At 40.3% G+C, this 14547-nt stretch overlaps 1 protein-coding gene across 1 annotated transcript in view; it reads right to left on the bottom strand.

The window, feature by feature from the left end:
• The window catches only part of GLI2 (GLI family zinc finger 2), a 297910-nt gene that overhangs the window by 217702 nt on the left and 65661 nt on the right, over positions 1-14547 (bottom strand). Inside the window, exon 2 of the mRNA XM_084523598.1 lies at positions 2676-2770. The gene's annotated coding sequence lies outside the window, so the exon portion shown is untranslated. The remainder of the gene's footprint in view (positions 1-2675; positions 2771-14547) is intronic.

Raw genomic sequence — 14547 nt, forward strand, 5'->3', positions numbered from 1 at the left:
AGTTCATGAAGTCAGAGCAAAGGTGATACGTAAGGCTGAGAAAAAATTAAACCTGATGGGACCCTGGAAAGCTGGGATTCTGGAGAAAGATTTAGAGATGACAGTGGGCACATAAGGCAGCATAAAGTTACAGACTCCAGAAAGACTTACAAAAACAAAACAAACAAACAAACAAACAAAAAAAAAAACAAAGGCATTCTTCTCATAAATAAGGGAATGGCCAGCAGTAATGGGTTTTTTCCTCCACAGGAGCCTGGAGTCCAATTTTTACCAATCACTATTAAAATTCAAACGGCAACAGAGAGCAAGCACTAGACTGAGCTGGTGAATGGACACCTGACTGTGAGAGATTTAGAAACCTATCTACTGAGTTTATTGGGAAGAAGAAGAAAAACCGTAATGTCTTTACACTGCATAGTTACTTCCAGACAAGAGCGTACTGGATACTAAAGGGTTCTTACATCTGGCAGAGGAAGGCATAATGAGAACCGGTGACTGGAAGTTGAAATCAGAAATTCAAAACGGTCACAATTTTTCAAACAGTGACAGCGATTAACCACTGGAACAAACTTCTAAAGGAAATGATTGATTATCCATTTCCTGATGTATTCATATCAAAATTAGATACTTTTCCAGAAAATATATTTTAGACTGAAAAAAAAGAAAAAAAAGGGGGAAAAAAAGCTATGCATAATTTAAATGCAAAGTACTGGGTAACAGCATGAAATATAAAAGTCTATGATATACAGGAAAGAAAATGTGATGATTGCATGGTCCCCTCTGAGTGCAGAAGCTCCGGATGTCCGTAAGAGAGAGACCTCTGATCTGATACAGCAATGCAATCTGGTAGGAAAAAAGGTGGTAAAACAAAACTGACTAGAAATGAGCTAAAAACATTTAAGTGCCTCTAGTTAAATCCTGAAGATGCTACAAACTCTGTAAAATTTACATCCAAGCTAGATATCTTTAAAAGACTTAGAGAAATAATCTCATCAAACTGTGGAAACAGGACTGCTCAACATCAGGAAACATTTTCTAGCTATTAGGATCATTAGGATCACAGATTAATTACCTGGGGAAGCTACAGAATTGCCATCACTGAAGTCTTTAAGATTTGTTTACACGAATCTCAGTGAGGAGCATTTTCAGTGTGACTGATTCTGCTGAAGGCAGAGATAGGACTAGCTGACCTCTTCAGGCTCCATTGACTGCTATCATTGCTGGTTTATGTTTCAAGTGAAAATCAGGGGCATGATGCTAAAACTAGTGGGGAGGGATTTGTCTTCCATTATGCATAAGGTCTGATTGAATGATAATTTTATGTGATGGTGGAAAACTTCAGTATCTGAATTACTGCATTTAAAAGGTGAGGTAAGTCTGCCTGTTTTTATTATTTTTATTATTACTATTATTATTATTTGATGGGAGGTTTTTTTTTGCTGTTTTTTTTTTTTTTTTCTTTTTCTTTATTTTTTTGGTAGTGGGATTTTTGCTGCTGTTGTTTCGTTTGGATCTGCTAGAGACTGGGAAGGATCAGAAATGGAGGTTCTGGTTATCTAATACCTATCTCGGTACTTACCTGCCCTGGAGCCTTGTAACAGTTCAAGCGCTTTTTGAGAAATGGTGTTTTTCAGACTATGTGAGGCCAAACTGGATGATGGTGAACTTGAAAAAGTAGAAAATCAAAAGCACCACGCAAAGGTGGCAGGGGCTAACATGTCCTCCGCAGCAGAGAGACAACAGAATCAAGATGATTCACAACCAAGGCTGTACAAATAACTAATTTTTCAGTTTGCCAGGTGAACTTGAAGGGAGAAAAAACATTCACACTGCCCTGAAGTGAAGTTCATGTGTGTTTCTTGATGGAAAGAATGATGGAAAAAGAAAAAAAAAGCACACCAAGATATTTACATCAGGCTAACTAAACTGTTTCTTTGATTTGAAATTGTTTTGTCTTTGCGGTCTGTAGCACATAAACATGAGTTTATGCAAAGTTTTCTTGAAATGTCAAACCCATAACTGAATTTTTGAGTGTTGAACAAATGATTCACCCCCCAATTTTTTTTTACTGCTCTATTCAGAGTTTTTGTGCATTTCAGCTTCAATAGCTACACTGTTGGGTGCTGATGTTCTCAAAATGCACCAGAGAGTTGCAGCCCTTCAGACTGACCAGATACACCATGCAATGGAAAAGCCCAGAGGAATTCAATGAAAGTAATTCACTTCAAGAAATTTCCCTGTAAAACATCACTTGGGTGAAGAGAAGTTTGTGCAGCCAGACCTTCTCCCTGGAACTGCTGGACACAACTAGGAGAAAACAGAAAGTCTTGCCTTTTTTTTTTTTTTTTTTTTTTTTTTTTCCCTTCTCTGATATTGTCCATTTAGCAGGAATAATTTGTTTTCCATCTCCCTTCCAGTGCTGCAGCTATACATCCACCAGTTCCATGAAGTCTGTCACACACCTTTCTCCAGCTACTGGACAGAAAACCTGGTACCCAGAGGTAGCTGAGTTGCAAAACTTTGCATAGAAATTTCTCAGCCAAAACACATAAAAGAAAGAGGTGTTATTTTTCATAGAGACGAATCTACATCATCAAGCTTGTCCATATAGTGCTGCAACATGTGTCTTTCAAACAAGAATGTTGCAGAAAAATAATACCCTAGTGAGCACCTACCACTTTGGCTCAGCGTGGACTGTAGCTGTATAGACAGAGTGCTCCCACCAGTTCGGACAGCCACGTGGGGCCTGAAGAAAGTTCAGCACCTTCCCCTGAAATACAAACAGCCTCTGAAAATTCAGTACAGTCACATCTGGCTGAAACTTATTAAAAAATATAGAAGATAGAATGTCACAAAAAATAAAATAAAAATGGAGAAGACACAATCTCTGCAATAGACAGATCTCATACATAAGGGAATAGGAATTTAACAAAATGGTCGAAATCTCTTCATCAGCTCTTTTTACTGTAAGAAACATGTCAGTGTCAAGGGAACTTGCACTGAGACAAGAAGAGAATTTTTAGTCTGAACAGAGGGAGGAAGATTTAGCCTTATTTCAAGCAAATACTGTAACCGGAAGGCCAAAGAGTCATTGCACTCTTTTCTGGTCTGGTAAATGATAATCATTAAAAAAAAATAATAAGAATGGAGTAGCTTAACACAGAATTGAAGAGAGACAGATACTCCAGATTTAGGATGCCCACCCAAATTTTAGGGATCACCATTTTAGTTTGTGTTCCACCATATTCCACCTGTGCTCAAGGCTGAAGGATTCAGGTCTGGAACAACCCTTTACAATAGCTATTTTGAATTATTACACTTTGGCTGATCATTTCTATGGACAAACGCTGCACAGCACACACTGCGCCCGCTGGCCCATGCAACATCCATGGCGGCTGCAAGGCCCGGCAGCCTCCACGCAGTCAAGTGGCTCTGCCTCTCCTGGGGGCTGTGTTTTCTCCAAAGGCATGACAGAAACATATTACAAACTGCCAAGTTTTGTTCTCAGAATTAAACTTTGGTTTTTCATCTACCTGCTAGAATGGAGTTCCTGCTTTTGCTAGAGGATGGCATCTGTTTCTCTACCTTCTTTAAATGTTTTGCATTGCATTGTTCACAGTTGGCAACGTATCAGGTCAGCTTAAAGAGAAATAAAAAGATGTGTTTCCTAAGACAGTGCACTCCCAGGAAGAAGTGCATTAGATCATACTGCTGAGAAATTCTGGAGTTAAACTTTGCTACCCATCTGACTGCCAGTGCATTCACTAGAGACGGCTTCGGTTTATTTTCACAGAGCCCGGCTGGATTTACAGAGCCAAGAACCAAGGAAAACAGGGCAACATCTCCTGTCTGTGCCATGAAAACGGAGGAACTTAGCCATAGGGTCCAGGTGCAAAACCCCTGGCAAGCGAAGGTGCCATTTTCGCATCCTCTTCCCTGCCTGCTGTCCTAGGCACACTTTGAGGCCTGCACCAGGAGGGGGCAGGAGAAAGCCGTCCTTGCCTCCCCGCAACGGGAACCCTGGCAGCCCGACACAAAACTTCCCCAAGTCCGCTCCTGCACTGCTGGCACCGTCCTTCCCTCCTCGCATCGAGGGCTTGGTGCCGAGCGGTTCGCGTATGGATTATGTGCAGGCGGGGATCCCGCAAATCCGGGTTTGTAATGCATCCCGCGGGGTCAAGGCCAGGCTGCCTAAAAACCTTCCGCGCTGGTCCAACTTCGCCTCCTCCCCCGCTGCTAGGAGTTGTGACATTGAGATAAATGAGGTTGGGCTCATTTTCCCTTGCAGCCCTTTGACGTAAAAAGGCTGTCGCAGCCTCTGCACTCAAGCGGCTTCTCAGAAGATCCTTACCTTGCTAGGTGCAATCATCAGCAACAATAATTGTACAGTGGATGAGATTGAATGTGGTCTTGTATAGCTCAAGGCAGGGTAGATAAGTACTGATAAAGCACCTAGTGGTTATCAGAGCAGCCCTGCTGCACCCATGAGTTGCTTGCACATCATAGCTGGGCAGATCACAAAAGACGCACGGTGCCCACTGCGTTTCAGTAAATCTCCATCTTCAGAGAATACAATTTCAGACACCTACCTTTGCAGGGAGAAAGTGTGAACTAAGAGTGATGGGGAAGACTCACGCATTTCAAAACTTCCAGCTTCTGGGAGGGTCAGGAAAAAAGTAAAACAACAACAACAACAACAAAAAGAAAAACAGTCTTCTCTTGTGGTATTTTGGCATTTCTGCTTTCAATCATAGCCAGCAACCAGAAATGTGAAGCCTTATGAGAATTAAATATGTAAGGAAAAATATATCAACCAACCTTTGCTGAACAACAAAGACGACTTGGCTCATGTTGGTTTCCAACAATGGGTGAAGGTTCAAGTCACTTACTTCAAAAATACATTACTCATGAATGAGCTTTATTAAGAAACCTTGTGCTCCTATAACTCTTTCCATGTGAGGTTTTCAAGTACTTTATGGAATTAAGCAAAACAACCCTGGGAGGTAGATTAGTTCTAACATCCCCACATTACAGATGGGAAAACTGAACACTAAGCACATCTGTAGGAGAGCCAGAAATAATATTACCTAACTCTCGCGTACTGCTTTTCAGCAGTAGATCTCACATCTTTACAATGGAGGAACCATTATCCTTATTTTATAAAGAGGTAAAGCAACTTGCTTAGGCTGGCCAATAGCCGAGTGAGAGGAGCCAGTTCTTCCCAGGCCTGGTAGTCCCAAGGCATGATTTTACTAACTAAATGACCAAACCACACTCTCTTTCTTTAATATTAAATAATTATGCAAACACAAGCACACACAAAAATTAAATACAAAGGAAATACATCATGTTGATTCTGAGAAGATAAAGAACTGTTTTCTAATTCCGAGGAATTTCTTGTTTAACTATATCTCATATCCCACTGATGCATTACATCTTTGTCTTGCCAGTGAACATGAGAAAATCAGCAAAGGTCAATTCTTTTCACATTAATCATGTGGTATTACCTGACCACAGAAAGCATCAGCAGAAAAATGTAACATCAAAGAAGTCTGTTCTGTGATCCTTTTGATGCTGCAAACCCGAACACAGAGAAGATAGTTTGAATTTTCACAGAAGTAATGAGAAATGTACACAGAAGGGGTCATGTTGTTGCCATTTTTAAATAAAAATAAAAGTCCAGCAACACTCTTCCCCCAGATAAAACATCCATTTCCCTTTGATAACCTTTTCCCTTCTTACAGGAAAAACAAATAAACAAGCAAAAAACTATTGATCTCTTTTACTGTAAAACTCTCTTACAATGCACCCAATTGCCTTTTAAGCAAGATTTCATCCCAGGGCAGGTCCCACAATGAGCAAGGCACTCGATAGACAAATCAGGAAGATGATCTGGTCCCAAAGAGTTCTTCATCTAGACACTGTTCCACCCCAGCATATCCCCTTTGCTTCCTTTGTGCAATCCCATTACTTCAAGCCCAGAACTAGCAGTCTGAGATCAGGCAGCATGGAGGCTTTTGAACTAGCAAGGAAAACAAGGAGAATTCAAAATCTCTTCTGGGAAGAAAAATTATGGCCAAAAAACTCATAAAGGCAAGCTGGAGTTGTTGCTTTCAAGGCTATTGCTGAGCTAGTAGAAGTGTGTGACAGGTTAGAGGATGCTACTCCAGCCCAGCTGTAATTCTGTTCATGGTGTCTGCAGAAAAAATGTATTTAGAGAAGCTATGATAGTATATTGGAATTATATAAATAATGAAGATTAAAATTATTCCACATAAATTTTAAATACAGACATATAAAGAGACTTCTTGAGTCCCCACGGTCAGCTGAACTTAAGTCAATCTTTAAAATGGTTGCAGCAGAGTTTAGTGCGGACAGAGCTTCCTTCTCTAATTCAGTCAATCAAATATCCTTCCCAAAGGCTATGCCAAGTTAGAGCTGATATCACACTAGAGGGAAGGATGCAGAGTCATTTGCACATGACTTTAATTGAAATTCAAAGGGCAGCAGAAGCAGAACCCAACTTTTATTTTATGCATTTATGCATTTTTTAAGATTAGCTGTTAGCACAGGCAGGCAACAGAGTCAAGTTCTTTTGCTCATTGCTGTGCCCCAGCTCTCCCGTGTAGATGTGATGAGTCACTTCTCGCTTGTGACATGTCCTCGCCACCTGCAAAACAGTCACACTTCTTGGGGCCCAGTGGCTGGGCTGGGGGACGAAGGGGGGGTGTTGTGTTTTTTTCCATTCGCAGAGTCCTTTGAGATCACTGGAAGGAAATTCTGTAAACCTGTGTTGCTGTTCTTCTGAACTTCAGATAAGAGATCGAATTTGAGTGATGTAGACACTGTTACTGTTGTTGTCTACAGAAACTGACCTTTTACTGAGCTGAAAAGAGGCAGACACTGCAGAAACTAAGGAGGATGACACAGTGGATGTCCTCCACTCTGTTGTGAAGTCTGATAAGCCCAGAGGACTCGGTGTGTGTCTGACTGCGTGGGCAGACAGAAAAGAATTATTCCTGTTTCACTTAATTTGAGCAAAAATGTAATTTCTGAACAGCTAAGAGAAATGCTGTACCAACAATATTTGACTTATTTAACCAATCCTCAACTTTAACAAACTTCTTTCTTAATGACGGCCACTCAAAGACCAGAGAAAATTCTTTTCTCCCCCCCCCCCAACCCCTTTTTTCCCTTGGTCAAACTGCTATTGCTTTTCCTTAAGTACAGATGTGGAAATGGAAACAGAGGTACTTCAAGATCTTTCTCTGATTTGGGAACAGAGCTGAGATCTCCAGATTTTGCAGGCTTTTCCCCAGTCCCCACGCTGTGTGTATGTCCAGATATAAGCCCTGAACAGCCCTGTCTGAATAGTGCAGAGAAACGCTCACATGTTTGCGGCTTCCAACGTGAAAAGCTGTGCTCTCCTCTGGCTCTAAAAAGCAGGGACCATACACGAGGTAGAAAGTGCTGTGGCTCCCAGTGGTGTTAGGATCTCCCAGAGCTTGGCTGGTGCACTATTTAAACACCCAGGGTTAAAGCCATTTTTACACAGGGGTTCAGGGTGGAAAGACCTGCAAGCAAAGCAGAGGAAAGAGGGAATTGGCCTTTGCACGGTAGGCTAGGGCTGATTGCTGGGATCATCAAGGAGCTTTATCGAATAGTTTCTGCTCTTGCAAAGGGCTTAAAGGGATGCTAAAACTCTTGATCAGTCTTTACTTTCTTGCTTTGAATCTCCTTTCTTTTTAGCTGGTATTTTAGATTTTTTATTATTATTATTATTATTAATGTTTTTTGTTTTTTTTTTTGCTCTGAGGCTGTAATGATGAAATGAAGCCTGGGGAAGCATGCCCACAGCCCATGGGCTGGGCGAGCCAGAAATTGGAGTCCATGCCCCAGATGGTCCTTTCTAGCTCTACACTCAATTGCTTACAGTCACTGATGGCTGTGGGATGGTCTCAAAATTAAAACACGGTCCCTTATTTATACTAACCAAAATGCAACCATAAAAGAAGTCTCTCTTGTTTAGTTATCTGGACTGCTGCCGGAGAAAAAATGAACGAGAGGTTTCCTTTAAGTCCACTGAGCAGAACCTTGCAACATTCACATCCCTGAAGGTGATATGCTCTCATCTAACCAGAGCATCTGCTCGTTTATTGTTCCCAGGAGTCATCACCTGGAATTGGGAACATCAGGGTTTTGCTTGAGCATTCAGCATTAAGTTGTTGGCAACTCTTCACCGTAACATTTTTTCTTATCTAATGATAATTTGATGTATGAGAAACCTGCCGAGTGAAAGCATGACCATTATGTGAGCAAACAATACGGCAGTATGTCCAGTATTATCTGTGAAATGTATTTCAATACCTGTGTGATTAATAATGGATTTGGAAGCACAGTGAAGTATAAATAATCCAAAGCAATATGCAAACTTCTGTGAAGGAAAAGGGATTAATAGTAGAACCAAGTGAGGCCCTGGAACATGCAGCACTCAAAATAAGTTGGCCAAAATGTAGGATTGGCCCTCAACGTAATTAAATAATAACATAACACTCACAGATCAACAAGCTAGTGGTTTTCTCTGGTAACTATAAAACAAAAAGAATCAGCAGCAGCCTAGTCGCTTCTTAATTATACCAACCACTTCAATAGGAAAACCCTATATGGGTTAGGAAAAAATTGCTGTTCAGGCTGGGCAGGCTTGCTCTGCTGCATAGTATTCCAGGGAGGGAGTTTGGAAGCAGAGCGAGCAGTTCTGTGCTACATATTTTGGTCTTTTTACCTAGCATATAGGAAAAGAACAAATTTTTATTTTTATTTTTAAATAGGAGCATGAGTGTTCTGCAGTCTTCCAAAGCGGACTTGAGAAGAAATTTGACCTGAATGGTTATTACCAGAAGACATTTACTTAAACTTTGCTCCCTTGCACACTTGAGCTCCGCAGAAAACCCTGTGATCTTTCTAGCCCAAAAGTCAGCCCCGAACGCTTGTGTCATGCCAAGTTTTCCTGCACTGATAGACGTGGTCTGCTTCATGGGGTGAGGAAGTATTATGGGATGGCACGGCACATTTGTTAAACAGTTTTCAAACACGTCATCGCCAAAGACATCTTAAATACTGTGAATTAACCGAGTGCACAGAAGAGCAGGCTGTTCAGAAATAAAACTGACACTGAGAAAATGGTGCCAGAGATCAGAGAGGATGCTGGCAGCCAGTAAGATCTAGTGATTGATTATTAGCTATTTCTTTAATTGTCCTGAACGGAACGAATATGCTGGCTTTGCATGCTTCTCTATTCCTTGATTTGATTCTTTTAACACATGCACTAAAATCAAGGTCTGAATTCAGTAGTTGCAATTAAAAGTGTAAAAAAAGTTGAGATAAAATGACATTCTCACAAACTAAAAATTTTTTACAACTTCCCAAGAATTACCTCAAGAAAAATCTTTCACTGCGTTAAACGCTATTCATTAGAGGAAAAAATACATAGTACAAGAGTAAGTCCTTGAAATGAAAACAGTCTCCTAAGCCCACAAACCCAAGCAAATCAAAAGACAACTTGTTCACAGAGATAAAGAGAAAAAAAAAAAAAAAAAAAAAAAAAAAAAAAACACAACAGAGAGGAACGTTCTTCACAACGACTTTTTTCATTCTCTCGTTTTAATCTAGTATCAGTATCAAGAGCTGAATGGGGAGGGCCTTTGAACAGCACCTGCATGGGCCAGCAGTGAAGGTCACATACCAACCTACAAATCTCTCCCCACTGGCACTGGAGAGACAGTGTTACATTCCTCCCTTTGTACTGACAGCAAGTGGCTTCAGGTCCATGTCCAAGTGTAAGCAGTCAGGAGCTGTAACCCCATCGTAACTTGGGGCTTCTGTATGCAGCCGACAATGGGAAGGGGAGCTGTGGGATCCCACCCTCCCGTGCACCTCCTGCATCTTCCTGCAGCTCGGCCCCTTCCCTTCCCTGTCAGGGGCCTCAGCCACCACTCTCCCGGGCTGGCACTGATTTGTTGGGAGACCTGTGCAATTAAGTGTGCAGAAAAAAAAAAAAAAAAAAAAAAAAACAACAAAAAAACAAAAACAGCTTCCAGCAACTGTATTATTGAGGGCTGTGGGCTGGAGTAGGGGAATAGGTTCCTTTCACCAGGTTCAATTGCATGAGAGCCTTGGAAAACTTTCTGGCAGTTTGCTGCAAGGTTATTGAAGCAATTGCTGCATGCTTCAGTCCCTTCCCTCTTCTTTTTTAAGCAAAAGCTTAATGAAGGCAAGCGGGAAAAAGAACTTTCTGTCACCCTCGCTGACCTGTTTTGACTTTTAAAAAGGAAAGTGATAGTGTGGTGGAAGGGTATTTTAACCACTGCTGCTGTGTCACTCAGCAAAAAGAGGAACATTTCTTCTAGAGCCTTAAATTACAGGCAGTGGCATCCCAGAAACATATAGGGGAATTGCTAAGTGCTTGTCCTACCAGAATTACTCTGTAGCGGTACACAAAATGGGTTTCTATTTTGCTTTTTAACTACATTGAAACTCACCACAGTAAATCCCCTTTCCAGGGACTGTTGGCAAGACCTCAGGTGAAAAATACACACTGTAGTATTCCACTTTTTTTAGTTTAAAAATGGTATAATTTGAGGTCAATAGAGTGTATTCTACTTTAAAAGAAATGTCAACAATGTTCATATTAATATATTGGACGACTTTATAACCAAACAGAAATAAAGGGAACAGGATTTTAACAGGCTCCAGCACAGCTGCTTTCAGTCTGTGCTGCCTTAGTCTGCCCAGGCTCTTCTTGTAGGGGACTGCACAGAAGACGTGTGCCCTGGGAAAGGAAGGGGACCTGGAGCAGACCCTGAAGAAACCATGAAGGCTGTTGTGCAGGAGTGAGAGGATGGATTTATTCTCCACGTGTGAAGAGTTATAAGCTGTCTTCAGAGAGGGCCAACTGAAAGAGTTACACGCGCTGCGGACAGTCTGTGCTTAGCAAGATACCATTGTGGACCTAAAGCCTGACCTTTGAGTGCTTGGCAATATCTGAGAGATAACACTTATTCTTCTGACAGCCATTGCGCTGAGAACTTTTTACCTCGAGCAGGCATTGTGCTCACACAATGGATGTTCTCGCCCAAAACATCAGTGCGATGACGTTTATTATGGGCTTGGCAGTCCCGTTACAGAAACACAGCCAGAGCTGCCAGTCTGTGAAGGAGAGGCGATCTGCATGCTGCACATGTGCTACAGGCACTCCTTCCAGCCCTGAGAGGGCACCGTGGTTAAAACTCAGTGCACCTGTGGCTGCCCTGGCCACTTGTGCATATTCAGAGACAAGGCCATTCACCTTGAGTACGGATTGCTGGAGCTTCCTGCAATGCCAGCCCTTTCCAAGCAACTGATCTGTTCTTGGAGCTGTACTTTTACGTGGCGACTTACAGAAATGTTGCAGCATGTCAGTTTAATCAGACAGTCCATCTTGCCAGCCGTCTGCATCTAAAGCCCTCTGTAATCTCTGTTATATATTAACACATACGTATTGGGTATTAAAAAGATTGCAATCCAAATAGCAAAGCCGCAGAGGATCTTGAAGACCACTAAAGACCACTTTAAGTTAGAGTTTTTTGGAAGTGTTTAGATCATCGTACCACAGGAAACCACGGAGAAAACCAAGATCAATGGAAAAGTTTAAATACAATTGTACTCCCAGAAAAACCATCCACTTCCCAAACCTCACGGAGGTACAAGACAGCTGCTGTGCAATGTTTTCTATACACCCCTGACCAAATTAAACATGTGGCCACACATAACTGTAGAGCATCAAAAAACCAAGCACTTAGGATTTCTAGCTGCATGAACTCCCAGTCAGCTAATGAGAGGCTCACAAAATAGGCAATAACCCAGAGCTGCTATTTTCAGATCTTGATGTTGTGTTTTACTTGGAAAGGTTTAATATATAAATATATATATCAATAGGAAATGACACAATTTTTTCCTTGTGACGTTCTTTATCCCAGTAAATTATATACAAATATTCTATGTGCCAAGACTTTTTCAGGAAAATTCTGGCTCATCAAAATCCCAAATCCCATCATTTAATTAATATTACTCAAATTACCCATTATGCAGTGGGTGAGGTGGCAAAGTACCTAACGTCATCATGACATAATATTGTCAAGCAGTGTTGTGACAACTTTTGCATTTCAGAAAAAAAAAAAAAAAGAGCTTAGCCAATCTTACACTGATTGGATTGACAGCAGATAATTATTGGGTAGTCAGATAAAATTCAAGTGCATCCAGAGGAAACTGAAGTAGGAGCAGCAGCCATTAAAAATAGCTTTAAAGACAGCAGCAACTTCCCAAGTTGTTAAATAAGAAATAACATTTATCTTCTGGACATTATTGACAGTTGTCTTTATAATATCAACAACCATATCACATCATTAGAGTATAATGCTTTTCAATATTTCAGAAGATATAAATTAGGCTTTCAAGAAAGGTTCATGACCCTAATTTCATCTTCTCCAAATAAATCCCATGCAATGTCCTCAGAGCAGATAATGAAGATCTACAGCTCACCTGAGGAATCATTTAAAAGCCCATTAATCATCTTTAAAATACAGAGTGGTGACATGCATTACCAGATTGTCCTTCTAGAGAACTGTATGTAAGATATTCCTGGCATGCAGAGATTACACAATACTGCCATCAAACTTGGTCCGTCTTTACTGGAAGATGTGGAAAGTGGAATATCAGACTCAAGAGAACAGATCTTTGATTTACAGTGTCCCAGGATAACAGTCAGGGGAAGCCAAATATACGAGGAGAACAGAATAGTTGAGATAAGGTTGGCTTAGGAAACAAGACATACAACATATGCATACTGTCCTGATGGGAAGAGAAATATTTGTTGTGAACCAACATGTAAAAAAACAAACAAACAAACAAAAAAAACACAACAAAACAACACATTAAAAAAAAAAAAAAATCATTACCTCGATCAATCTCTGTCTGTGCAAAGCAGCTCTTAGCTGCTTGAAAACTCCTGTTCATCAGGGCTAGAAAGGGGCCCCTCCAAAAACATTTAGCAATTGCATAAATAAAGGAAACATTAAGCATGGAACAGAAGCTGACTTATTTCATTTCATTAAAACTGGACAAAATTAGTCATAGTACAAAGCAAGTTTCTAAAGAGTAATGAATGACTTAACATATTTGAAAAAAAATCCAATGTCAATTACAAAATATCTTGAGATTAATTCGTCTGTACCATTAGTTTTCTTAAAATTATCTGTTTCAACACTTTTTCTAAGTTTATAGTTAAATGCAAAATCATCAGCAGCAGGCTTGTTTTGAACCAAAGTTACATTCCAGTACAAAACAAAACATGGAAATTACATCCAATTACAGCATTATTTGCCCCCACCTTTAAAAAAAATATTAGTAGCTGTTACTAAATACCAGATGCTGTCAGAAGTGATGAAGATGTTAATTTTTAGTCCTCACCACTTCAGATATCATCTAATATTCAGTTTCTCTGACAAATGCAGATATTTATGAACTGACTACAGCAATCTTCCAGCACTGGAAATTGGTCTGCACTATATGGTGGTGACTAACAAGTTGATCGTGATTAAAAGCAGAGTCCTGTAACTAAAGTTAGCCTTGTGCTTAGCTGAGGGGTTGTGGCCACTCAGACTTTCAATAAGACATTATAACTTGCAGTAAGATGAAAATTATAAAATCAAATACTTCCAAGCTGAGGTATTCACCAAATTCCTTTGCTGTATTTAGACAGTTGGCTTCCTCTGTCCTTATCTGCCTTTTTATAGGAATTTCTATTCTCTTTGGAACCCCAGGTACTTTTTGTCCAACATTTTCTGGTGAATGTCATCCCAGTTTACTGTTCAGATACAGTAGACTGTAGTCTATTCAACATCATTTCCCTCTGGTCTTTGTGTATTTATGCTGCCTGTGTAATTGATACCAGGTTTCTGACAGAGATGCAAGAATTACTAGTAAGACACTGAATGCAGGGCAGTCAGGTTCGTAACAGGAACAAACCCAAAAAGCAAAAATAAAAAAATAAAAAAAGAAAAAAAAGAAAAAGGAAGGTGTAACCAGTTGGTATAAACATTGATGAAGGAAGATGAGAACCTAATCAGACCTTCTGTTTTTGCCCAGAGAAGGTGACTACACAAGGAAATGCTGTGTGGACTTGGAGGCAAATCTTGAAGACTCAAAAATTACACAGGGATTGTGCTTTGCTGAATCATGGTTAAGTTTTACAAAACATAAATATGGGGCTGTGCTCTCAAACCATTTCTTTGTGTCTACAGATACCACTTGAATGTAAGTAAACTACAGAATTGGTGAGTTTCTGTTTTGACATTGCCCTAACTCCAACAGTTTTTTCAATGGTCTTGAATTATTCCGGATTTTTACAGGTTCTAAGAACAGACTAACTCCACGTTGGAATTATTCTTTCCTTCAGATAAAATATTATAAAACTATAGGAGCAAAAGGTTTTTCATTTAAAAATGAAAAACA

This window comes from Aythya ferina (genome assembly GCF_964211825.1).
Source record: "Aythya ferina genome assembly, chromosome: 6".
In the NCBI taxonomy this organism is placed as follows: Eukaryota; Metazoa; Chordata; class Aves; order Anseriformes; family Anatidae; genus Aythya; species Aythya ferina.